This window comes from Elgaria multicarinata, chromosome 22 (genome assembly GCF_023053635.1).
Source record: "Elgaria multicarinata webbii isolate HBS135686 ecotype San Diego chromosome 22, rElgMul1.1.pri, whole genome shotgun sequence".
Lineage (NCBI taxonomy): Eukaryota > Metazoa > Chordata > Lepidosauria > Squamata > Anguidae > Elgaria > Elgaria multicarinata.
This window is the reverse complement of record NC_086192.1, coordinates 12,110,321-12,134,207: the sequence shown is the minus strand read 5'-3', so window position 1 is coordinate 12,134,207 and position 23,887 is coordinate 12,110,321.

Below are 23,887 nucleotides of genomic sequence, written 5' to 3'. Positions count from 1 at the left end.
ATTAAAGGGATAATCATGTGTTATTTGCTCCTACAGCAGGCAGACAATAGAGTGAAGCGATAATTTTTCCAACTTCCTCTAACCTAAAGAAAGCCCATTCTTTTTGACACCTGCATTGTTGACAAGGGAAAATAAGGGTTCATTTGGAATACGCAAACCAACTGTGCCCTTATCTGGACAGAGGTAGCCCAGCTACAGTTATCCACGCTCTGATAACCTCTCGTTTGGATTACTGCAATGCGTTATACGTGGGGCTGCCTTCGAAAACGGTCCGGAAACTTCAACTGGTACAGAACAGGGCAGCCCGTTTACTAACAGGGACTGGCCGACGAGACCACATCACGCCAGTCCTTTTCCAGCTTCATTGGCTGCCAGTCCAGGTCCGGGCCCGATTCAAGTCCTGGTATTAACATTCAAAGCCCTAAACGGCTTGGGACTAGGCTCTCTGTGATTCTATCTGTGAGGGATGCTTTAGGGTGGATTCCTGCATTGAGCAGGGGGTTGGACTTGATGGCCTTGTAGAGCCCTTCGAACTCTACTATTCTATGATTCTATGATTCTATCTGAAGGAATGCCTCCTTCCATATGTACCTGCCCAGACCCTAAGGTCATCCTCAGGGGTCCTTCTCCGTGAGCCCCTGCCAAAGGAAGTGAGGCAGGTGGCTACCAGGAGCAGGGCCTTCTCTGCTGTGGCACCCCGGCTGTGGAATGAGCTCCCTAAGGAGATTCGCCTGGCACCTACACTATATTCTTTTAGACGCCTTTTTATTCTCTCAGTATTTTAACAGTCTATAAATGAATTTAAGCTTTGCTGTTTTAAATCTGAATTTTAAATTTGTTTTTTTCTGCCCTGCTGCTGATTTTATCCTGGTTGTGCTTTTATGTTGTATTTTATATCATGGTTTCATACTGTTTGTTTTATATTTTGGATGGTTTTAATTTTTGTGAACCGCCCGGAAAGCTTCGGCTATGGGGCGGTTTAGAAATGCAATAAATAATCAATCAATCAATCAATCAATCCCTATTTCCCTTTTGAAGGACCTTGGGACCTGGTCCCATTTAAAAAGGTCCTTCAAAAGGGAAATACGGATTGATTGATTGATTGATTGATTATTTATTTATTGCATTTCTATATGCAATATAGAAATTTGACCTGGTCATTTTATAATAAACTTGCCGTAATTTGATTTCTGTCAAAATTCCAGCATAACTGGAAGAGCACTGAAGGTATAAAGCAAATATTTGCATTGTGCAAATGCCAGTGGATGCGATTAGTTAAGAGAAATCTCTTCAAATCTTAATGTGTGTATTAAGCACACCCTCCACCAGATCGTCCAAGGACCCAATAGAATGAATGAATATTGAATGATCAGAAGACGAGATGCTTCCAAATTCTGATTACCGCGTGCTTGGCTGCAAACAGCTTTCGAGGAAAGGTTGTTTTTAAGAACGATATCTTCTTCCAGCAACTGGCTACCTGTTTGTTGGGTATGACATGGCATACTTCAGTGCGCTTCGGTTTCGCTTCGCTACTAAAGTGTTGTGGCCCAAGTGAAGCGAAGTAGGGCTGGGCACTGCCTCGGGCCGAATCGCTGAAACCGAGGTGAGGCGGGCCAATTCGGTCCATCACTGCCTGGATCCAAGTTGGTACCAGGTCGGCCCGAGGTTGCCCGAGGCTGAAGCAGATTGGTACAGAAGCCTTGGGGCACCTTGGGCTAATTTGTAATGGTGCTGGGCCGCTCTGCCCAGCCACCTCAGAAAGCTGGTGCAAGGTGCGCTGTGAGTCCGTTGAATTCACCTCCCTCCCTGGTCACCTGCTGCCTGTGAGGTGGTACCTGGACCCCACCCACCCCACCGTAAATATTGACTGTAGTGTCTGGGTATGTTCAGGGCCCAATCTACACCAAGCAGGATATAACACATTAAAAACGGTATGAAAACGGTATATGTAATGTGTCCTGGGCCTGAACAGTTGTCATAACCATTATAAACCGTTATAAGCAGTAGTGTGGATCCTGCCCAGGTCAGGAGAGGTATTAACAAAGTAATCCGGTGCATATATTCTCATGGGATGTGTCTCTGTGTTGCTGAGTATGCATGTTATGCGGTGGAATCTATTGACCTTATTGTGCTCCATTTTAAGAAAAAGGACGTGTAAATCAAAGGCAAGAAAGGCAAATGCTATTTGGGGCTGCATTAATGGAAGTATAGTTTCCAAATCGCACGAGGTGCTGGTTCCTCTCTATTCGGCCCTGGTTAGGCCCCATCTGGAGTATTGCGTCCAGTTCTGGGCTCCACGATTCAAGAAGGACGCAGACAAGCTGGAGCGTGTTCAGAGGAGGGCAACCAGGATGATCAGGGGTCTGGAAACAAAGCCCTATGAAGAGAGACTGAAAGAACTGGGGAGGTTTAGCCTGGAGAAGAGAAGATTGAGGGGAGACATGATAGCGCTCTTCAAATACTTGAAAGGTTGTCACACAGAGGAGGGCCAGGATCTCTTCTTGATCCTCCCAGAGTTCAGGACACGGAATAATGGGCTCAAGTGACAGGAAGCCAGATTCCGGGCGGACATCAGGAAAAACTTCCTGACTGTTAGAGCAGTATGACAATGGAACCAGTTACTTAGGGAGGTTGCGGGCTCTCCCACACTAGAGGCCTTCAAGAGGCAGCTGGACAGCCATCTGTCAAGGATGCTTTAAGGTGGATTCCTGCATTGAGCAGGGGGTTGGACTCAATGGCTTTATAGGCCCCTTCCAACTCTACTATTCTATGATTCTATGATTCTATGAAATCTCAAGAGTTCATAGATTGGTATGACTGTCCCCTGCCCCTCACCCCCCCCCCCCCATAGCCTTTTCTTTACCACAATTGAAGGCTCATTAATTGAAATGGATTTCAGCTCCCGGAAGGGTCTCTAATTAGAGAAAATGATATCACAAAAAGAAGAAGAGACTAAATAAAAATGGCAGCTATCTTCTGTTACTGGATTTCCAGACAGTCTCTGGGCCGATCTACACCAAGCAGGATATAACACTTTTAAAACGGTATGAAAACGGTATTTGTAATGTGTCCTGGGCCTGAACAGTTGTCATAACCATTATAAACGGTTATAAGCAGTAGTGCGGATCCTGCCTCTATTGTTCTGGACACACTTGCGCCAGGTAGTTTTATTTTATTTTATTTTATTTTATTTTATTTTATTTTATTTTATTTTATTTTAAATAGCTTCACTAGGGATTATTGTTCACAATAGATGATCTCCCTTGCCTAATAGCTTCTTAATTTTTTTAAAATAAAATAAAATAAAAACATAGCTTGTTTATAAGCTGGAGGACTGGGGACTCAGATCGCCTCAACCCAACCAGCTATTTTGGTTTCTCTTACTTAATTACTGGTTGCATTCAGATATGAAGTCGGTGGGGGAAAGCTATAATCATTTCTGTGTTCATAATTTTATCTGCACCTGCAATACGTTCACAGCTTGTTTCTGCTCCCCCCTCCTACTCTCTTGGCGTTGCATTGCCAAACACCAATAAGACGGGGAGCTGACTTTTAGAGCAGAATGACAATGGAACCAGTTACCTAGGGAGGTGGTGGGCTCTCCCACACTAGAGGCCTTCAAGAGGCAGCTGGACAACCATCTGTCAGGGATGCTTTAGAGTGGATTCCTGCATTGAGCAGGGGGTTGGACTCGATGGCCTTGTAGGCCCCTTCCAACTCTGCTTTTCTATGATTCTGTGATAACCTTTGATCCTCAGAAGGCTCCGTTGCAACCTGTCTCTTGATGTCCAACCATAAGTAAGGGAGTCAAAGGCATTTCCGAAGTTATCCTTAGATTCAGAAGAAAATCAGATGGCATTGCCTCTTCTCGTTCCCGAAACGAAAGCCATCACTGGCGCAGAATGGCATTGCTATGGAAACATTATTTAATGCATTTAATGCTGATTGTTCATACAGGGGAGATAATTGGACGTTAGAGAAGCAATAATTGTGAACGCACAGCAAAAGCCAGCGTTTTTATAAGGGGTAATCAGAACCTGATGTGAATTATGTCGTGTTCATTAGCCGTGCTGGAAATGGGCGCTGTCGTGGCTCACATGAAACATCTCTAGCCAAATGTATACAACACTGGGAGTGTGGCTGACAAGAAAGGGTAGAATTAATGATGCAGAGAGAAACATATTGTTACGTGCACCCCAATTCTCAGAGCAGGTGCCGAGGCCCAGGGCTTTCCTGGGTTTGGTTCGACTTAGTGGCGCTTTGTAATATTTGCATTTGTTTACATATAGGAAAGAGCCTTGTGTGGCGCAGAGCGGTAAAGCAGCAGTTTCTGCAGCTGAAACTCTCCCCACGGCCTGAGTTCGATCCCAGCGGAAGCTGGTTTCAGGCAGCCGGCTCAGGTCAACTCAGCCTTCCATCCTCCCGAGGTCGGTAAAATGAGGACCCAGCTAGCTGGGGGAAAGGTAATCACGGCCGGGGAAGGCAACGGCAAACCACCCCGCTATAAGGCCTGCCAAGAAAACGTCAGCGAAAGCTGGCATCCCTCCAAGAGTCAGTAATGACTCAGTGCTTGCATGAGAGGTTCCTTTCCTTTCTCCTTTAAGGGTGAAACCCCTTTGGGGTGGCATGCAAGGTTTAAACGCCATGAAATCCATGAACACATATTTCCGATGGTCTTTGGAAACTGTATTGACTGAACTATGTCATGTATCATCTTTTGTATTATTAAAGCTATTGTTATGTATAATTTTCATTAGCAAACCATCCCATGACAATGGATCGTGTAGAGAAGAACGAAAATAACTTTATGGTTGGGGGTCACCACAACATGAGGAACTGTATTAAAGGGTCGCGGCATTGGGAAGGTTGAGAACCACTGCGTTAGATGCTTAGCTCTTAAAAGCCTGGGTTTGAAATCCCTGTGTATACAGCCATCTTTGGGGTACTGAATCAGAGTTGCCACCTCTGTTTTTGGGGGGACAGCCTCCTCATCTTTAATGGTGAGATGGCAGGAAGGCACAGCATGGGAGCAGATGTACCTATTGAATGTGGTTGGTGCAGATGGGCAACAATTTCACTTGCTCCATTTCATCTTTGTAAACAGGATGGAAGGAATTTGAGAGGTTTTTTTAAAAAGTTATTACTATTAATGTGGGAGAAAACAAAACCGATAGATTTGCCGCCACTACTTCATGTCCGGAGTATGAACTTCCTGGAGGCATTTGGTTGGCCAACGTGAGAAATCAGATACTGGACTAGATGGACCTTTGGTCTAAACCAACAGAGCTGTTCTGATGTCCTTAAAACTCAAGAAGATAACAGTTCCAAGATTTGGGTTAGCTGTGCAGCTAAAGGAGAAACATTGAAAACAGAACAAATGCAATTATGTTGAGTGGAGACTGGTGGTTCTGATGCCGGGATAGTCAGAACCAATCAGAACTCTAAAGGACCTCTCCAAGGTGCGGAATCTGCTCCGAGTTTCAGTCAGAACTGTAAAGGAGCACTTCAAGGTGCGGAATCCGCTCCGGGTTTCAGTCAGAACTGTAAAGGAGCTCTTCAAGGTGTGGAATCCATTCGGGGTTTCAGTCAGAACTGTAAAGGAGCTCTTCAAGGTGCGTAATCCGCTCCGGGTTTCAGTCAGAACTGTAAAGGAGCTCTTCAAGGTGCGTAATCCGCTCCGGTTTTCAGTCAGAACTCTAAAGGAGCGCTCCAAGGTGCGTATTCCGCTCCGGGTTTCAGTCAGAACTGTAAAGGAGCTCTTCAAGGTGTGAAATCCATTCCGGGTTTCAGTCGGAACTGTAAAGGAGCTCTTCAAGGTGCGTAATCCGCTCCGGTTTTCAGTTAGAACTGTAAAGGAGCTCTTCAAGGTGCGGAATCCATTCCGGGTTTTAGTCAGAACTGTAAAGGACCTCTCCAAGGTGCAGAATCCGCTCCGGCTTTCAGTCAGAACTGTAAAGTTGCTCTCCAAGGTGCGGAATCCGCTCCGGGTTTCAGTCAGAACCAGTCAGAACGCTAAAGGACCTCTCCAAGGTATTCTGGAGTGGATTCACCGCCCCACCGACATCGGAGCCACAAGCTTTGAGTGATTATGCTTCTGTTCATGCACTAGAGAGGGGAAAAGTGCCTTTTAATATATTTTTTAAAGCCGGCTTCGAGCCGAGGTTCAGATCGGCGCTGTATCACATCTGTAACACCCACGGGGCCGTGGTTTTGTCTTGCTCTGACACCGTCGACTTTTGTTTTTTTGAAACAGCAGCCTCTGAAGAGGGATGTTGCATCTTTGGCGGAAGGTGTTGCGTGTGCAGATTACTTCGGCAAGCGCCGGAGTGAATGCCTAAGTAGCAATTTTGCATAACGAGGTGTGCAAAATCCCTCCGGAGGTTGTTAAAACAGATAGACAGCCTGTGGTAAACAGCGAGGAAGGGAAGTTCTGAAAGCAGATGGCTTTGAAAACCTGGAGAACGGCAGGTTTTTGTGTTCGGGGAAAAACAACAGCAGAAAGCCCTGCAGCTTTTGTGGAGGATATTTAATATCGTTTCCCCCTCCTCCCTCATTCCATCGCGTTCCTGTACGGCTGCCATTTCATGAAAGCAGGCTCTTCTCTTATCAGTGTTGACCAGGTTGCTTGGTCCCTGCGTCTGGTAAATATTGTTAGCGTGAATGGATAGAGTTGATTTATTTATGTCAGGGGTTCTCAACCTTTTTGGGGGGGCAGTGAGCACATTTCGGATGTTGAAGTTGTGCCTTGGGTACCATGGTGGGTGTGGACACAGTCACAAAATACCTGTTTCCCAGGAGACAAACTGGTGAGGCTAGAATCATAGAATAGTAGAGTTGGAAGGGGCCTATAAGACCATCAAGTCCAACCCCCTGCTCAATGCAGGAATCCACCCTAAAGCATCCCTATTGTCCAGCTGCCTCTTGAATGCTTCCAGTTTGGGAGAGCTCACAACCTCCCAAGGTAACAGGTTCCATTGTCGTACTGCTCTAACAGTCAGGATGTTTTTCCTGATGTCCAGCCGGAATCTGACTTCCTGTAACTTGAGCCCATTATTCCGTGTCCACTCTGGGAGGATGGAGAAGAGATCCTGGCCCTCCTCTGTGTGACAACCTTTTAAGTATTTGAAGAGTGCTGTCATGTCTCCCCTCAATCTCAAAGAAGATTCAAAGAAGACTCAAAGAAGATCTCAATCTCAAAGAAGAGATTGAGGGGAGACATGAGAGCACTCTTCAAATACTTGAAAGGTTGTCACACAGAGGAGAGCCAGGATCTCTTCTTGATCCTCCCAGAGTGCAGGACACGGCACCATGGACTCAAGTCACAGGAAGCGGATTCTGGCTGGACATCAGGAAAAACTTCCTGATTGTTAGAGCAGTACGACAATGGAATTAGTTACCTAGGGAGGTTGTAGGCTCTCCCACACTAGAGGCCTTCAAGAGGCAGCTGGACAACCATCTGTCAGGGATGCTTTAAGGTGGATTCCTGCATTGAGCAGGGGGTTGGACTCAATGGCCTTGTGGGCCCCTTCCAACTCTACTATTCTATGATTCTACGATTCTATGATTCTATCATTAATAGTCAAAATCCCTTTGCTTGCTATTCGAACCTATTGGCTTGGGTTCTACCATCTGGCGCAACAGAGGTTCAATTTGTTCCATCATCGACGTGATATCTGAAGGTGACCATCTTCTTCTTCATGGTTAAGCATCCCTAATTCCTTCAACCTTTTGTCACAGGACTCTGGCCGACCTGTACTTAGCTCCCAAATATACATGGCGTGGTTTTCTCCACCACGCACTGCTCTCTACAGGTTAAACCATTGTCCGAATCCGTTTTGGACCAGATGTCGCTTTGCTCTGATTCGTGGCAGGTCCTACCTTTGTTCATGTTGTTTTTCGACAGCGACGGCAAACGAAAGGAAAATGAAACGTGTGCCTTTTGTTTCCAGTTTTCCTGCTAGACAAATTCACCACACACGGGGGTGGTATTGCACCGGTTACATGCAGGCAGTGTTGGGGTGTGTGTGTGTGACCGAGTGGGCTTACTTAAACCGAGGAACGGAATTTAAAACAGCTTTCTTAGCATTCATTAAGGAACAACACGTCTGACAGAGGTAGGCAAGGAGTATTATTTTTATTCCCGTCCGAGTCTTGTTTTGAACAATAAGACGATCTGCATCACGGGGTTTTCTCTTTTGCCTTTTAAAGACACTGGCACTCAATTATACTTGCAAATGTCTGAGGCACCATCGGCATTATATGTCAGGAAATTGTCCTTTTTTGGGGTTTGGTTTTGCCGTTTGTGAGTTGAATGTGAAATGAGAAATTTGCTCCGTTTTTTAAAAGAGTGGATGGATGCAAACAATTCTTTTTTACTTCCATGGGGAGCTATGGTGTGGTTCTCCCCACTTGAACTCTGGCATAGGATACCTAGCCCAGCAAAATCCAAGTATACCCATCATGGCTTAGGGCTGCAGTTCCTGAAGGATAACCTCGTCCCATTTCTACCTTGAGATCATTATCTGAGGCCCTTCTCTGAGAGCACCCCCCAAATGTACCATCAGGATTTTATTTATTTATTTATTTATTAAATTTATACACCGCCCCATAGCCGAAGCTCTCTGGGCAGTTTACAAAAGTTAAAAACAGTGGACATGAAAAAGTATACAAAGTTTAAAACCATCAAAAATATAAAAAACGACAGCATAAAACAACCGTAGCCATTTAAACAACTACAGTTCTGGGGTCCATTAAAAAACAAACTTAGTATATGTGGTTAAATGCTGTTAAATGCCTGGGAGAAGAGAAAAGTCTTGACCTGGTGCCGAAAAGATAACAATGTTGGCACCAGGCGAGCCTCGGCGGGGAGATCATTCCGGAATTGAGGGGCCACCACTGAAAAGGCCCTCTTCCTTGTTGCCATTCTCTGAGCTTCCCTCGGAGTTGGCACTCGGAGGAGGACCTTAGATGTTGAGCGCAGTGTACGGGTAAGTTCAGGAGTCCTCAACAGAATGAGCAGGATAGCCCCCAAATGCAGCAGGGTTGGCTTGCAATATTTTTATGTAAGGGAAACAACTCCATTTTCAACCAACTCCCGGTAAGACCATTAAGTCCAGTCTAAATTACTTGTATACACCACTGACTTTCACGGCTTTTGGCAACAGTCAAAATGACTTTTTTTGTTTGGTTTTCTCAGGCTTTTAACATTTCTGTCGTGTTTTACTCCTGTCTTTGTTCTGTGATTTCTTTTTTAATCGTACTGCATTTTTAAGTTTATTTAATGCTGCAGAGTTTATTCATTAGATTTGTACGCTGCCTTTCTACCGAGAAAAATGGCAGTCAAGAGCAGCATTCTATTTTTTTGTTTTCAAAATGGTCCTTTTGATCCTGTTTTGTTTGTGGGTTTACATTGCATTTTTATTGTAATTCTCATTATTCTAATGTGTTCTTATTTTATTTTTTTTGCAAGCCACCAGAGAACTTCTGTTATAGGGTGGCCAATCAGGGATGGTGCTACTATGAGGCCAACGAGGCAGCCGCCTAGGGCGCAGACCTCAGAGGGGCATAGTACTGACCTTTCGGGGCCTTTGGTCCATGCAGGGCCTACCATGGGGTGGTACCTTTGGGGTGGAGGGGGCGTGGCCTCTTCCTGATGGGGGCATCGTATTAAATGGGTTTCCTGTAATTCTTAACTAGCCAATCGCATTCCTGGGGGGCATGTTTATGTAATATCCGTGCCCAAAGTTGGAACCATTTTTTCCCCCCAAGCCTCTTTTTTGCAGACATTTTTTAGTTTCAGTTTTGAGAGGCTGCTTCCCGGTTTGTTTGCCGGTGGAGAGAAGAGGAAGCGGGAGGGGAAATTGGCAGACGGGGTGAAAAAGAACAAACGGATTTGTTTTCTTAGTGTGGCCAAAAGGAGTGCATGCCCACGGAAAGGGAAAAGTAAGTAAACGTTTTAAAAACTGCTACGTTTGATTAAATCGTTCAAAAACAAAACGTTCAATGACTGTAAAAACAACGTTTCATGTACTAGTGTAGATCCCCTCAAGGAGAAGATCCGTGTCACCCGTAACCCTCTCTTCCCAAGGCGGCCTCCAAACTTCTGCCTCTCAACTGCCTCTTTTCCCCACTTCTCCTCAGATTCTATGGATGGATCCTGCGGACCTTTAAGGGCATTTTTTTTTTTAGGGTGTGTGTGTGTTGCAAATAGCTCACCTTGCCTAGGGCGCAAAATAGTCTGTCACCGGCCTTGGGTGGCCTTCAGTATGTATAACCAAATAAACAGATACATACATACATACATATATGTATACATACATGCATGCATATGTACGTACATGCAGTAGGGCTATATCAAATTGTTAAGGACCATTTCCCAGGTGTTTCATCCACCTCAGCATCAATTGTTTCATTTTGGCTGGGGAACGTGGGTGGGAGGGTGCTGTTGCCCCATGTCCTGCTTTCATAGAATCGTAGAATAGTAGAGTTGGAAGGGGCCTACAAGGCCATCGAGTCCAACCCCCTGCTCAATGCAGGAATCCACCTTAAAGCATCCCTGAAAGATGGTTGTCCAGCTGCCTCTTGAAGGCCTCCAGTGTGGGAGAGCCCACAACCTTTGTCGGTCCCTGGCTGATGGCTGATGGGCCCCTGTGTGAACAGAGTGCTGGACTAGATGGACCCTTGGTCTGATCCAGCATCAGGGCACTTCTGATGTTCTTACAGCACACTGCTCACCTCGGACTGCTGTACACGGCCCATCCCCGACATCTAAACACCGCAATAAAACATACGTTTTCTTCTCTGCTTGTTTGTTTATCTATAGCGTTTTTTACTCTCCTGTTCAGCTGAAATGGCTCCCGGAACTGCTTAGGTAAGAACAATGAAAACAAGATGGCCTCTGCCAAGCTTAAATAATGTGACACAAAAGGAAAAGGAGATGAGGAAGGAAACGAGAAAATCAGCAGACTCAGGAAACGGTTCTTAACATTTCAAGACAGTCTGGAATGGAAACAGTTCAGGGATGGGAGGCAGGGAGGGATCCATATATGAAATCGGTCTTCAGCAGAGATGCTGCCGTGGGCCCCGGGTTCCCATTCCTCTCCTGCAGCTTGATATCGAATAAGGAAGATGTTACTTGGGCTGTGCTCTGGACCTCTGAGGCTCGGTTCCGAAGTGGATCGGGGGAGGTCTGGATCAGCACGAAGCGGTTCGGAATGGTCCGAATCGCTTCGGACTCTTCCGAAGCTTCGGATGCAGGTAAGTGTGGGGGGAGGGGGGGCTTACGTGGCACTGCCGCTGCAGTCCGTGTGGCAACGGTGGCACAGCCAGGTAAGGGGGCAGGGGGGAAGGGGGGCTTATCTGTGTCCATTGCGGTCCGGGCGGCGGCTTCAACTGAGGCCCAGGCCTCAAGCTGGAAGCCGGCCACGGCCTGCTTCTGCCTTGAGGCCTGGGCCTCGGTTGAAGCGGCTGCCTGGACCACGATGGACGCATGTAAGTGGGGGGCGGGGAGGCGGGCTTCTGGAGCAGATTGGGGTCGGGTCGGATCTACCCGAAGCGATTCGGGGTTGGTGGTGCACAGCCCTAGAATTTACAATAGCCTCAAATATTTAGACCACAGGGTCAGACTAGAAGTGGGGATACCCAGGTCGAAATCCCCAAGAAGCTCACAATGGCCATCTTCAAGCTCATCTAACGTCTCACGGTTGTTGTCATGAAGATACAATGGTGGTCAGGGGGGGAATGAAGGCAACACCCCCCCTCCGCAGGTCCTTGGATGAAAGGAGGGGATAAAAATATAATTAACAGAAATAATGACAACCATGTCACACCGATTTCCTGTTAGTAATTCATCCAGGCAGGGGTCCCGATCACATTTCTTGGAGTTATCACGCCTCAGTAGAAGGATGTTGGCAGGCAGAAGATAATAAGCTTCCATTTTCTTAATAATTCCCCGCTATTTGACTCGGTGTTCCAGCACTGTCAGCGAAGTGAGCTGTGAGACAATTAGAACAAATAATATCTAAGTGTGCTAATTAGGTTTGTTGCTACGACGGACGGTGGCATCCGTCAAAGCAACTATCTATATTTTCAGAAAGCACTTCAGCAGTGAAGTCCGGTTGGCAAACGTAGGCCCTTTCTACACCTAAGGATCATCCCAGGAAAAGGGAGGGGTCGTCCCGGCCTGCTCCCGGGATCCCCTGTGTGTCATTTGGATACACAGGGACGATCCCAGGGAAAAAGGCAGGTGTAGAATCAGCCATAGAAAACGATGCAGGTCACTTTCCTGGAGGTATTTTCCACTTGTGATCTAATGCAGGCTCTCCCAACTTGAGTCTCTCCAGATGTGTGGGACGACAGCTCCCATGACCCCCACCAGCTGATGGGAGTTGTAGTCCGACACATCTGGACAGCACCAGGTTTCAGAAAGATGATCGAATGCCAACTGAAACTTAGCAGTGGGATAATATACCTTAAGACCTTTTTATTCTCCCAACATTTTAACAGTCTATAAATACATTTTAACATGGTGTTTTAAATTTGTAATTTTGCATTGCTGCTGTTTTTATCTGGTTGAGCTTTTATATTGTATTTTATATTATGGTTTTATACTGTTGTTTTATACTTTGAATGGTTTTAATTTTTGCGAACCGCCCAGAGAGCTCCGGCTATTGGGCGGTGTAGAAATGTAATAAATAAATAAATAAAAATAAATAAATATATTCTAGTTATTAGTAGGAAAAGGAAAGGAAAGGAACCTCTCGTGCAAGCACTGAGTCATTACTGACTCTTGGAGGGACACCAGCTTTCGCTGACGTTTTCTTGGCAGGCCTTATAGCGGGGTGGTTTGCTGCTGCCTTCCCCGGTCATTATTACCTTTCCCCCAGCTAACTGGGTACTCATTTTACCGACCTCAGGAGGATGGAAGGCTTGAACTGAAAAGCCACCTCCAAGTACCCAAGACCTTTTTCATTCATTCCATCTGTCCTTTTTTTTGATCCCAGGTAAATCGCTCTCATTTATTTTTGATGTTTATCTTCTGGGGGATGTCCTGTTAATATTAGGGGTGCGCACACACACATACACACACACACACACACACACACACACACACACACACACACACTTTGATTTGGAGGTTGAGTTGTGGGTTCTCAATTGGCCCTGATTAGACTTAGGGTGATTAGACTCGGGGTGCCACTGGCCTAGGCTGTGTCCCTTCGGATTTGGTTCTGAGTCCAAGGCAGTTCCTATGGTTCCCTGGGTAAACCTGGGCACATTTCTCTTGTTCCAGAGGATAGGAACCAATCCAATAGCTTCAAATTACAAGAAAAGGGATTTTAGCTAATCATAGAATCATAGAATAGCAGAGTTGGAAGGGGCCTATAATGTCATCGAGTCCAACCCCCTGCTCAATTATTAGGAAGAACTTCCTGGCGGCATGAATTGTTTGACCGTGGAACACTCTGACAGGCTACCTTGAAAGGTGCTGGGCTCTCTAAGTTTTCACGCTGTTTTTGATATGACAACTGTGTACGTAAGTGTTGTTCAAAGAACAGTAACCCTCACCTCCCTTTGGAAAGGACTCACGGGGCCTTTTGGAGCCTGGCAAGAGCAACGGAACGAAAAATGAAGGCAAAAGTGGGAGAAAATTAAATGCCCAATCATCAACAATGGAACCAATCATCAATGACAATGGAACCAGTTCCCTAGGGAGGTGGTGGGCTCTCCCACACTGGAGGCCTTCAAGAGGCAGCTGGACAACCCTCTGTCAGGGATGCTTTAGGGTGGATTCCTGCATTGAGCAGGGGGTTGGACTCGATGGCCTTGTAGGCCCCTTCCAACTCTGCTATTCTATGATTCTGTAATGCAGGGGGTCCTCTTGTTGGCTGCAGACGTTTGCCTATTTCTAGTGCTCTGTTCTAGAGTCTCACAAACGACGAAACCTGCTGTGAATGCTACTGATGATGCATGGGTGGAAACCATGAGTTTAAAAACGGTTGGCAAGTGAGTGACCCTAGGTGGGGAGACCCGGCTCTTAGTACTTCGTAGCACTCAATAATTTAGACTATGATGTACAGCATCCCTCTGAGTGGGCTCAGAAGCAAAGCTTTTACATTCCTCCTGAGAGAGTCTGATGTATTGACGAGAGCAAAGCAAGAGGCATTCTTAACTTGGGAGTGTCCTGGCTTGTTCCTTATTGGTCTGAGCCAACACAGTACATGGCCAGGTGCCCATAAGTGTGTGTATTATAACAAATCAATATGATTTTTTTTAAAAAACCTCCAATTTCATCTCTGCCCTTCATGGCTCCCAGCCTCTTGATCTCACCTGCTGCTTTTCAGCTGACATCAAATATACCCTCATTAGGCTTCATGATTGCTATTCTTTTCTTCCAATAATTAGGGTGACCCTATGAAAAGGAGGACCGGGCTCCTGTATCTTTAACAGTTGTATTGAAAAGGGAATTTCAGCAGGTATCATTGATATATATGGGGAACCTGGTGAAATGCCCTCTTCATCACACCAGTTAAAGCTGCAGGAGCTATACTAGAGTGACCAGATTTAAAAGAGGGCAGGGCTCCTGCAGCTTTAACTGCTGTGATGAAGAGGAAATTTCATCAGGTTCTCCATATATACAAATGACACCTGCTGAAATTTCCTTTTCAATACAACTGTTACAGCAGCAAAGCAGCAAAGCAGACATTAATACCAGTTTAAAATGCAAAGCTTTAAATGTTAATACCAGCACTTTGAATCAGGCCTGGACCTGGACTGGCAGCCAATGAAGTTGTAAAAGGACTGGGATGATGTGGTCTCGCTGGCCAGTCCCTGCTAGTAGGTGGGCTACCCTGTTTTGTACCAGCTGAAGTTTCCAGACCATTTTCAAAGGCAGCCTCACGTATAACGCATTGCAGTAATCTTATTGTAAGCTGCTGGTGGACAAAAGAAAATCCTTTCAGGTCTGCAGTAGCCCTGTTGAATATGAAATCTCTGGGCATCTGCTTGAGGCTTTGGAGTATGCTTGAAACTGCCATTTTTAATTTCCCACAATGCCTTGGACTGATATTGCTGCCACTGGCTTCCATTGGCAGATATGCGCTCTGGGGTCTACCAAATTAAGAGGAATCAACTAGAAGGCGCAGTGCTGAGGGATACCCTCAAATAGGAAGCATGCAAAATATGCTAAAAATGTTCTCTATATCATTATTTTTTTTTAAAAAAAATACTTTGATATTAAAAAAAGTGTTTCTATCAATTGTTTTCATTTCATTAGTTATTAAAAATCCGTGCAGCTCTACGTGTTAACATGATTTACATTACATTAAGGAGCGATTCTTTGCTCTCTGTGGAAGGCAAACCTTCATCTATTTCCTCTTAGGCGATACAATGTAGAACTTAAAACAGAGAGTTCAAACAAACCTGCTTTGAAGTGTGTGATATTCTACGGCAAGGGTTAGTATTTCCCAAGGCAAAACTGTAATAACAAACGGAGAGAAGAGTTGAAAAAGAAATAAGGAGAAAAGATCAACTCTTGGGTTACTTTGTTGTGGAATAGGTAGACGAGGACAGGAAGATTTTGAAGAACGATATTATCACAGGTGCCCCCTGCCCTCCCAGTCAGAGATCCTTCAAGCCAGTGCCTGGGCACGGTAATGGACTGGATGAGGGCTAACAAACTGAGACTCAATCCAGACAAGACGGAGGTACTGTTAGCGGGTGGTTCATCTGTCCGGCGAGGTGATGTTTACCCTGTCCTGGATGGGGTTGCACTCCCCCTAAAGGATAGTTTGGGGGTGCTCTTGGATCCAGAACTGTCACTTGAGGCACAGGTGAACTCAGTGGCAAAGAGCACCTTTTAACAGCTTAGGCTGATATACCAACTATGCCCTTATCTGGACAGAGATAGCCTAGCTACAGTTACCCATGCTCTGATAACCTCTCGTTTGGATTACTGAAATGCATTATACGTGGGGCTGCCTTTGAAAACGGTCTGGAGACTTCAACTGGTACAAAACAGGGCAGCACGGTTACTAACAGGGACTGGCCGACGAGATCACATCACGCCAGTCCTTTTCCAGCTTCATTGGCTGCCAGTCCAGGTCCAGGCCCGATTCAAAGTGCTGGTGTTAACATTTAAAGCCCTAAATGGTTTGGGGCCAGGTTATTTGAAGGAACGCCTCCTCCCATATGTACCTGCCCGGACCTTAAGATCATCTACAGGAGCCCTTCTCCGTGAGCCCCTGCCAAAGGAAGTGAGGCAGGTGGCTACTAGAAGGAGGGTATGACTAAAGCCCTTCCTAAGAGCTACCATCGTGCCAAGTTTCACGTCCTTATCTTAAAAAATAACATACTTAAAAGGTTGTTACACAGAGTATGGTCAGGATCTCTTCTTGATCATCCCAGAGTGCAGGACACGGAATAATGGGCTCAAGTTACAGGAAGTCAGATTCTGGCTGGACATCAGGAAAAACACCCTGACTGTTAGAGCAGTACGACAATAGAACCAGTTACCAAGGGAGGTTGTGAGCTCTCCCACACTGGAGGCATTCAAGAGGCAGCTGGACAACCATCTGTCAGGGATGCTTTAGGGTGGATTCCTGCATTGAGCAGGGGGTTGGACTCGATGGCCTTTTAGGCACCTTCCAACTCTACTATTCTATGATTCTATGATCTGAATTTAAAAAGTGAAAAGCCCCCCCTATTCCTCCACAGTCCAGTTCTTATGTGAAAAAGTGGCAACATGAAATTATTTCAGAGCTGGAACAGAATTGATCTCTGCAGTAACTTCTACTATGAGCTTAGTGAAAAGGGGTTTCATTTCCTAAAAGGGGTTTCATTTCCTAAAAGGGGAAGCCAGGTGGGGAATTGCTGGACGCCTCCGTAGATATCAAATTCTTCTTCAATTGCTCCAATCTTGTTCTGCAGCTGGCAAAGCCCCATCAGATTGAATTAAAGCTGCTGCTTCTGGAAGACAAGAAATCCTGTTTCCTTGTAGACCATCCACCATCCCAAGGTTTCCAGATCTGATGGGATCTTTGGCTAAATTGACCCCTGCATTGAATTTGTTAATGAGCAGAAATATGGACTTCAGAATTCCGAAACGCTTGTAAGAGACCTATGCCTTTATGTTTGCATAAATAGGACCTTTACGGCTGACATTTACACAAGGCAGGCGGGAAGGAAAAGTTTCCGGAGTGAGAGTAGATGGCTGCTGACCATTCATCGGGCCTCATGGGTGTTTGGAGCGAGGGTCATAGAATCATAGAATAGCAGAGTTGGAAGGGGCCTACAAGCCCATCGAGTCCAACCCCCTGCTCAATGCAGGGATCCACCCTAAAGCATCCCCGACAGAGCGTTGTCCAGCTGCCTCTTGAAGGCCTCTAGTGTGGGAGAGCCCACAACCTCCCTAGGTAACTGATTCCATTGTCGCACTGCTCTAACAGTCAGGAAGTTTTTCCTGATGTCCAGCTGGAATCTGGCTTCCTTTAACTTGAGCCCGTTATTCCGTGTCCTGCACTCTGGGAGGATCCAGAAGAGATCCTGGCCCTCCTCTGTGTGACAACCTTTTAAGTATTTGAAGAGTGCTCTCATGTCTCCCCTCAATCTTCTCTTCTCCAGGCTAAACATGCCCAGTTCTTTCAGTCTCTCCTCATAGGGCTTTGTTTCCAGACCCCTGATCATCCTGGTTGCCCTCCTCTGAACACGATCCAGCATGTCTGCGTCCTTCTTGAAGTGTGCCCAGAATTGGACGCAATACTCTAGATGAGGCCTAACCAGGGCCTGACTAGTTAAACGGGGTGGGCGTGGGTTGGGAATAGCTTTGAAATGATTAAACAACTAAAACTATGAAAATACTTTCTGGAATATTGCGGGTTGAGGGAATGCCAGCCCCATTGAATTAGGTCACCAATGCTACTTGGCTTCTTTGCACCCAGCTCCAGGTAAGACTTCAATTTAGCTCTTAAGTGTGGCGTCTCTTGTAGATTTATGTTAATCGTCTTTACATTTGTGTGTGCAAATGGCTTGAATGAAAGGAAGGTTTCCCGAGTATCTTCAATTAAAACGTCTGGACACACTCCAAATATCCTGATCCCGTCTTTAAACCAGGAGGGAGAGATAATGAATGATGGCTAATAGAGCTATAAAACGTGGTATTTGCATAAGTAATACAGGGCTAATACCTGGGTAAAATTAAATTTCCAATGAAAATATTATTAAAACAGGGCCAGTAATGAATTTGGACAAATTATGGAGCAGGTAAATTTGGCAGCTGGATGGAGCAGATAATTCTAAGTGGACATCTCAGTTGAGTGGGAAATCAATACTGAACATCTCCTAACAGGCTGGAGATACTTTGGACTGTGCTATCGCTATTTGTCTTCCAAAGGATGTTAGCTTTCTTTCTGCACCACCGAACATGATGTAAGTCTCCAGTTAATGCTGTGCCATGGGAATATGCAAGGATTACTTCAGGTAATCTTGATTTGAACTAGCGATGTCCATCGTCAGGAAATCTGGCCCGATTCGTGTTCACTGGAGTTCTGCAGTGCACTTGACTCGGTTTGCATCTGCGAACTGAGCCGTGGGGTTTTCCTGAAATCTGGGAACTTTTTCTGTATTAGTTTTATTTGTGGGAATAGAGGTATGTGCAAATCTCAAACAATGCCCACATCTTATTTTTTACACTGCTCCTTGTATAAAGATATTAGGGATCGCTTTCTGGGAAATCGTAGAATCATAGAATAGTAGAGTTGGAAGGGGCCTATAAAGCCATCGAGTCCAATGCAGGAATCCACCTTAAAGCAATGGTTGTCCAGCTGCCTCTTGAATGCCTCTAGGGTGGGAGAGCCCACAACTTCCCTAGGTAACTGGTTCCATTGTCGTACTGCTCTAACTGTCAGGAAGTTTTTCCTGATGTCCAGCCGGAATCTGGCTTCCTGTCACTTGAGCCCATGGTTCCATGTCCTGCACTCTGGGAGGATCGAGAAGAGATCCTGGCCCTCCTCTGTGTGACAACCTTTCAAGTACTTGAAGAGTGTTATCATGTCTCCCCTCAAACTTCTCTTCTCCAGGCTAAACATGCCCAGTTCTTTCAGTCTCCCTTCATAGGGCTTTGTTTTCAGACCCCTGATCATCCTGGTTGCCCTCCTCTGAACACGCTCCAGCTTGTCTGCGTCCTTCTTGAACTGTGGAGCCCAGAACTGGACGCAATACTCTAGATGAGGCCTAACCAGGGCCGAATAGAGGGGAACCAGTACCTCGCGTGATTTGGAAGCTATACTTCTATGAATGAAGCCCAAAACAGCATTTGCCTTTCTTGCAGCCATATCACACTGTTGGCTCATGTTCAGCTTGTGATCTACCACAATTCCAAGATCCTTCTTGTCTGTAGTATTGCTTCACGTCTCGATGTTTTGAGAGCGTTACAATAATTTGCACCCTTCAGTTCCTCCTTCTGAGGGTGTCAACTTGCTAATAAACTCTCAATCTTCTTTTTTTATTTGCAGATCCCCCCCCCCCATTTAACACACACACACACACACACACACACACACACACACACACACACACGTGATTGAGCGTAGCGGGCCTTTTATACACCTCCCTTTTAGACTCAACATATCTTAGAAATGGGAACCATTTCCCCAAGAAATCATCTTTGAAATTAAGCAGGCCTGATTTGCATAGATATTTTGTCCGTTATAAGCAATTCCCATACTTTGTCAAACCAGCCTTTAATAGCTGACCGAGGGCATTTTCATTGTGAAGTCAGTCGAAATTGGGCTGCTTTTCACTAAAGGCCTTTTTATTTCACATTGTTTACTAGGAATATTCTCTTTCTTTAAGTAACTCAACAGAATGGCAAGTGGGTTCAGGGCTCCTGGAAACAGACATACAGAGAGCCTCAGAGCCTATGGGCATGGGTGTATAATCCAGAAAAAAAGAGAGATTATATTGCATTATATTAAGAAGAAACATCCTAACAGATGTTGGAAGAAGGCGGGCAACAGAGGTGTTCTGAAACAGAGTGCAGGACATGGAATAACGGGCTCAAGTTAAAGGAAGCCAGATTCCAGCTGGACATCAGGAAAAACTTCCTGACTGTTAGAGCAGTACGACAATGGAACCAGTGACCTAGGGAGGTTGTGGGCTCTCCCACACTGGAGGCCTTCAAGAGGCAGCTGGACAACCCTCTGTCAGGGATGCTTTAGGGTGGATTCCTGCATTGAGCAGGGGGTTGGACGTGATGTCCTTGTAGGTCCCTTCCAACTCTGCTATTCTATGATTCTATGATTCCATATGCAGTAAAGAAGATCAAAATGTGTTAGCCTCACCATCTTGTTCATAGAAGGAGCCGTGGCTGTATGTTTGTAGATATGATGACATCTAAATCATGTCCTCCTCCTCCCCCTATTCCCATCCCCCCCCCTGCTAACCTGCTTATTTTAACATCTTTCCTGATGAAGAGATCTGGAGATCTCAAAAACTTGTACATTTCTGTAATCTTTGTGTTGGTCTAGAGCCTCGTGTGGCGCAGAGCAGTAAAGCAGCAGGTTTCTGCAGCTGAAACTCTCCCCACGGCCTGAGTTCGATCCCAGCAGAAGCTGGTTTCAGGCAGCCGGCTCGGGTCGACTCAGCCTTCCATCTTACCAAGGTCGGTAAAATGAGTACCCAGTTAGCTGGGGGAAAGGTAATAACGGCCGGGGAAGGCAACGGCAAACCACCCCGCTATAAGGCCTGCTAAGGAAACGTCAGTGAAAGCTGGCGTCCCTCCAAGAGTCAGTAATGACTCCGTGCTTGTATGAGAGGTTCCTTTCCTTTCCTTTCCTGAGTTGGTCTATGTGGATATTGGAATTTAGCAAGATAAAGTCCACTACAGGATATTCAATTTCCTTCATGGCACTCATGCACTCCAGATGTGGGAAGCAAATGACTGAACTGGTCTCTCGTTAAACTGGAATTCGGGAGCAGCAAAACTGAGGAACGACCGGAGGAACGATAATGGAATGGAATAAATCTACTTTCCGCTAACATTGCACTACTTAAAGGCTGCCCTTTTGTATCCTGTGCAGCACACAATACCATAATAATATAATCTAGATGGAATTCAATTCCATCCACTCGTTCCGAAATATTTGCTTGCCTTGATAGTTTAACACAGCTGAAAGAGGTGTGTAAAAAATATAAAAATAAATAAAAAACCCACGAGGAACACAACAGTTAAATGCTAATAGCCAAGTGATGGCATGCACAATTCATTCTTTTGTGTTGAGTTCCTAAATGATGTTGATTTGAAGGGCAATTTTCTTGTCAACTCTGTAATTAATGCAGAATACATTACCAAAGGCTATTGTTAGTCGAGTTCACCAAGAGTCTTGATTCAAGCGGAATGGTTGTTTTAACAAAACATTTGACAGATTTATTGTCCTCTAGGTTACTTGTTCCAGTAGGGTGTTTGCACATGAAGCCCAAAGTGGGTGGGATCAATTTTGCATTCTGTCTGGGCAAAACCAGGGAAAATCTGTATCAAAAATGTTTTAAATTTTAAAATTCTGGGCCTTTTTCTTGGAGACGGTCTATTAACAATGACAAAGCAAGACAGATTCTTGGAATCCCCTTGGCTGGCTACATCCCACCGCTGGGGCTTTTGTTTGACACTCCTACGACACCGGAAATCTCTTGCGGTGGGTTTTTTTGAATCATAACGCTTCTGAAATTTTCACATCTTGACACCTGAGCCTCAAGTGACCATCTCAGGTGGCCTCGGTGGCTTCTACCAACACCAGTCGGTGGCCCAGCTATGCTCCTATCTGGACAGGGATAACCTAGCTTCAGTCGTCCGTGCTCTGGTAACCTCCAAATTAGATTACTGCAATGCCCACTACGTGGGGCAGCCTTTGAAGACGGTTCAGAAGCTGCAGCTTGTGCAAAATGCAAAAGCCAGATTGATAGCTGGTGCAGGGAGGTTTGAACATATAACACCGATTCTGGCCGGCTTGCATTGGCTGCCTATACGTTTCCAAGCCCAATTCAAGGTGCTGGTTTTTAACCTGTAAAGCCTTACACGGCTTGGGACCACCATACCTGACGGAACGCCTCTCCCAACATGAACCTACCTGCTCAGTGCGCTCAATATCTAAGGTCCTCCTCCGAGTGCCTACTCCGAGGGAAGCTGAGAGGATGGCAACAAGGGAGAGGGCCTTCTCGGTGGTGGCCCCCCGACTGTGGAATTATCTCCCCGATGAGGCTCGCCTGGTAACACTGTTATCTTTCAGGTGCCAGGTCTAGACTTTTCTCTTCTCTCAGGCATTTAATAGCGTTTAACAACGCTAAGTTTGTTTTTTAACAGACCCCAGAACTTTTGCTTTTAAACGCTTTTATGCTGTCGTTTTTATACTGTCGTTTTTATACTGTTGTCTTGATGTCTTTGATGGTTTAAAATTTTGTATACTTTTAAAATGTTTACCGTTCTTAACTTTTGTAAACCGCCCAGACAGCTTCAGCTATGAGGCGATATATAAATGTAATAATAAATAAATAAATAGTATTCAACACAAACAGGAAATCGAGAAAACCGCTTATGTAATGGGGGATTTCGAAGCCATGACATGTGCATCTGTTTTTAGTCCTGTATTTAGTCCTGACGAACCAACCTCTGCAAAGTTTCATAAAGGTGTTGGTGTGTATGTTGAAATGGGCTTCTCAGTTGTCATCCTCTGGAGACTTCTGTCCTGTACTATTGCTCTGGGTTTTCACCTGGCGTCAAAAAGCATATAATGTAGGTGCCAAGCGAACCTCCTTAGGGAGCTCATTCCACAGCCGGGGTGCCACAGCAGAGAAGGCCCTGCTCCTGGTAGCCACCTGCCTCACTTCCTTTGGCAGGGGCTCGTGGAGAAGGACCCCTGAGGATGACCTTAGAGTCCGGGCAGGTACATATGGGAGGAGGCGTTCCTTCAGATAGCCTGGCCCCGAAACGTTTAGGGCTTTAAATGTTATACCAGCACTTTGAATCGGGCCCGGACCTGGACTGGCAGCCAATGAAGCTGGAAAAGGACTGGCATGATGTGGTCTCATCGGCCAGTCCCTGTTAGTAACCGTGCTGCCCTGTTTTGTACCAGCAGAAGTTTCCGGACCATTTTCAAAGGCAGCCCCACATACAACGCATTGCAGTAATCCGAACGAGAGGTTATCAGAGCATGGATCACTGTAGCTAGGCTGTCTCTGTCCAGATAAGGGCACAGCTGGTATATGGGGAACGAAGGGGGCTCAGGTATGAAAACGCAGCGCCCCCATCATACTTTTAAATCTTGGCTCTAATGGAGGAGGCGAACAGACGGCAAAGGTAAGTCCTGCAGATGGTGCAAGTGGTGGTTAGGGGTTCCAGGGATAGCAGGGAGGGTGAGTGGTGAGTCCAGTGGACTCCTGTTCGGCCGTGCGCCCAGCCTTCCTGGCACCCGAGAACCCACAAAGCCTGATCCGCTTCAAGGGGGGATGACCTCACATCGGATTCAGTTCTGAAGTGAGGTGACCTCAAGAGGCAGCTGGACAAGCATCTGTCAGGGATGCTTTAGGGTGGATTCCTGCATTGAGCAGGGGGTTGGACTAGATGGCCTTGTAGGCCCCTTCCAACTCTGCTATTCTGTGATTCTATGATTCTATGACAGGAAGTCAGATTCCGGGTGGACATCAGGAAAAACTTCCTGACTGTTAGAGCAGTACAACAATGGAACCCATGACCTAGGGAGGTGGTGGGCTTTCCCACGCTAGAGGCCTTCAAGAGCCACCTGTCAGGGATGCTTTAAGGTGGATTCCTGCATTGAGCAGGGGGTTGGACTCGATAGCCTTATAGGCCCCTTCCAACTCTACTATTCTATGATTCTATGAT